Consider the following 3,593-nt stretch of genomic DNA (forward strand, 5'->3'; position numbering starts at 1 on the left):
ACTCCACACATCCAGAGGCTATCAGAGCACAAGAGACCAAGGAAGACCAACAGAGGGGCAGCCGCGCCACTGTCCCAGAAAGAGCTGAGGAGAGCCCCAGATGAGGGTTCACCCAGCAGCCGCGAAGCAGAAGCCAGGGGGGGTTGCAGTGACGCACCCGTGAGCTCTGCCAGCAGCCAGCTGTGCCTGAGTGACCAAGCCCCAGGCCGAGGGTACCCCACCCCCGAAGGGGCCCGAGCGAGCCCCAGGCTCCAGGCCCTGACAAGCAGCAACCAGGAGTGAGCCGGTGCGTACCTGGACGCCCATTCCCAGACACAAAGAACCACCCATGTCTGAGGGTGTCTGCTACTGGCAGGGGAGTGGTGGGGGGAGATAGGCCTCCATACCATGGAGGGCCTGAGAGGTGCCGTCTGATACCCGACCTGACATATAGACACAGACAAACAGGCACACACAGATACAAACATCCATTCCCACCCTCATGCTCTCATATGCAATTATTCAGCTGTCACCCAACGTGGAGACAGACATAAAGAGACACTGTACACACAATCACTGTCATGGTCCTGGCCATCTTGTATTTTTTGTATTTCGTTCCTTATTTAGGCCATGTTTCCTAAGTTGTCCTGTTGTGTTGTTCCCTAAGTGTTTTCCCTTCGTGACTCTTACCTCCTGTGTGCCCCTCTGTGTATTTATGAGCCCTCGTCTCTCTTTGTGTTTATTCCATGTTTCCCCTGCCCGTTATGGCTATGTTCTTCCTGTGCTCTCTCTCTCCCCTCCTGTCTGAACCCCCGTGTACTTCCTGTTTTACTTTGTGACTCCCGCGCCTGTATACGTCATGTTATGTTCACCCCGCCCTGTCTCGTTATGATTATCAGTGTCACCTGTGTTCCCCATGTGCTCCCACTTCCCTCGTTAACCCTCTGTGTATTTATGTCTGCGTCTCCCTCAGTTCTGTGTCGCGTTCTCCCTCATGCTGTGTGGATCTCCCTGTGTCTCTCTGCGAGTACTTAGTTTGTTGTTCCCAGTTTGGTTTTGTATTTCCTGCGATCTGCCTCTCCAGCATTAAAGCTGTGATTTCTGAGTTCATCCCTTGAGTCTGTGAGTTTTGCACTTTGGGTCCTCATCCTGCCTGCCACACAGCGATCCATGACAATCACACTCCCCAAGCGTACTCTAAGCCCCAGGTCTAGGTACCCTTGCTCCTGGAGGGGGAAACATGCACTCAGACCCAGGTAGTGTTACCCTTTTTCCTGGGGTGGAGAGAAGCTGTGCCAGCTCCCCCGCTGACCCCAGTAGACACCCCCATACTCTGCTACCCACCAGGGAAAGGGGGCCCATGCCCATCCGGGGCCCAGTTCAGCAGCGCCGCCCGGCCCCACAGAGCCCGGGACAGCCCACCCGACCCCACCACAAAGAAAACTGCACCCACCCCGTCATCCACTCATCCTTCAGACTACGCAAAACAATAAACATCCAGGCTGAGTTCTTCCTCCACCTCTCCTATATCTCCCCCATCTCCACCACAAAATGCTTTTGTTTTTTACGATTGGTCCATGGTAAAACAAAATTTAAAAAAAAAGATTTTATTCTTAAAAAAGGACATTTTCTGTGAATTAACTCAAACTTTCTGCTTTAAGCACACTATGACCATGAGCTACAGAGCTATGTTTTCTGTAATTTTCCACATTTATATTTTACAGTTTACACCTAAAGTCTTATGTTGACACATTTCTTTCAGTTACTACATCACTACATTTATTTAGTGTGTGAAAAAACAAAATACTGTTATACCATCACATCTTTTTCTCATATTAAAGCATCTCAACTAAATGTGTAGTTGAAGTTCCTTTCACACTAGAGCAGTTTCACTACTCCAGCACACTAAACAGGCTGTATGTGGCCCCACGATGTAAAATGAATTTAAGTTACCTGGTTTAAGAATTAACCCAGCTGATGCTGAGCGTGGACTTCTGAAGCAGTTTTTATGGCAATCCCAACTGTGAAGACAGTTCACTGCTGACAATAAATGTTTACTTGTCATATCACTCTGTATACAGCTGACGCATGATGTAATCAGTTTTCCTCACCGGTTGTAGAGTTAACTGTGTCGTAGATTTCCTTTTAAAGGGATGAAGATGCCATTTTTGACCATTTTGTTTGCCTTAGATCAGAGAGTATATTAACTTAACTGTGTGATTCAAAAGGCAGGAATAGTATTACACCAAAAAAAGCTCTTAGCATTCCTCATTTCCAACTATTATTTAGGGTTAGGGCTTGGTTGTGTTTTAGCTGCATGAAAAACAAACACATTTTCAGAAACTAGAAGCAGATTTGCAAAGAATCTCATTTACTGTCCATGTATCTCTAAGCTTTTGCTGCAACTAATCTAATCTAATTCAAACATTTGATACATTTGAAGGATAAAGCTTTATTTGAAATAATTTTTTATCTGTTGTGAATCTTCTTCACCTGATCTTTTTTGGGCCATGTCCTATATTTTTCTGAAGCAGAATCGAAACAAAACAAAACAAGATGTTCACTTTTGTTTTTGGAGAGGAACCATCAATCTCTGGGTCTAAGCTGATAGTGTGCTGTTTCCTGGGCTGCTCTCTCTGGAGACTGTCGCCAAAGAGGGAAAGGTTGATACAATTAATTCACCTCAGACCCTCATCGCCACCTTTGTTTATTTGTCCTTTCTCAGAGTTCTCACCTTACATCCATCCCTCCAACCCCCCTCCCTTCTCTCAGCCTCTCTCTCTCGCTCCCCTCTTCTACTGACCACCTGTTTTCCTTTTCCCCACTGCTACCCGACGCAGAGAGGACCAGCCCACCCCCCCAACCCACTCCTCCTGGTCCCGCAGGTAAACCAGAGACGCCCAAGGCACACCCTGGCCAGGAAAGACCCAGGATCGCCTTACGGCCTAGCTGAAAAGTGCTCTTTCTAAGTAAGTACATCGCGGCCCCACTTTGAACAAAGAGCCAGGGGAGTCAAGGGACCAGACCCTCTTTCAAGGCTTTGTCTCTCTGCCTGCTCTGAGCTCAGAGTCAGACACTGACTTGGACTGAACTCAAGAATTCAGATTGGAGAAAAAAAAATCACAAACATGCAGATGAGAAAGTTTAAAGAACTAAGAAAGAGTCTTTAGAGGCCAGGCATTAATTTTACATTTTAATTAATCTGGACATCAGATTCGAAATTCAGGTTTTTAAATACGAAGATTTTAATGGTTGTTTAATAGCTACTGAAACAAATGAAGGATAAATAAAAATTGGAAAATGACAGCACATCACTGAAGAGGAAGCTTTACTAAGGCAGCTATTTCTGTCCTAATGTGGATAGCCAGAAGTTCCCCACATATCAGTGCTTTTAACTAGCTTACAGCGCTAATCTAAGGTCCCACTGACAAACAAAACCCTGCAAAGGGAACCACTTAACACTAGAGGCAGGTAAAATGACCTGACCTCTGTGTGTGTGTGTGTGTGTGTGTGTGTGTGTGTGTGTGTGTGTCAGCTTGTTTAGTGTTTCTGTCACCAGTGGGTGCGTATGGACCTCCCTAGCTTAAGTACCTGAAAAACCCTTCAGTCTGCTG

The sequence above is a fragment of the Pundamilia nyererei genome, unplaced genomic scaffold, assembly GCF_000239375.1.
Source record: "Pundamilia nyererei isolate P.nyererei 1_Seehausen unplaced genomic scaffold, PunNye1.0 scaffold00205, whole genome shotgun sequence".
Taxonomy (NCBI): domain Eukaryota; kingdom Metazoa; phylum Chordata; class Actinopteri; order Cichliformes; family Cichlidae; genus Pundamilia; species Pundamilia nyererei.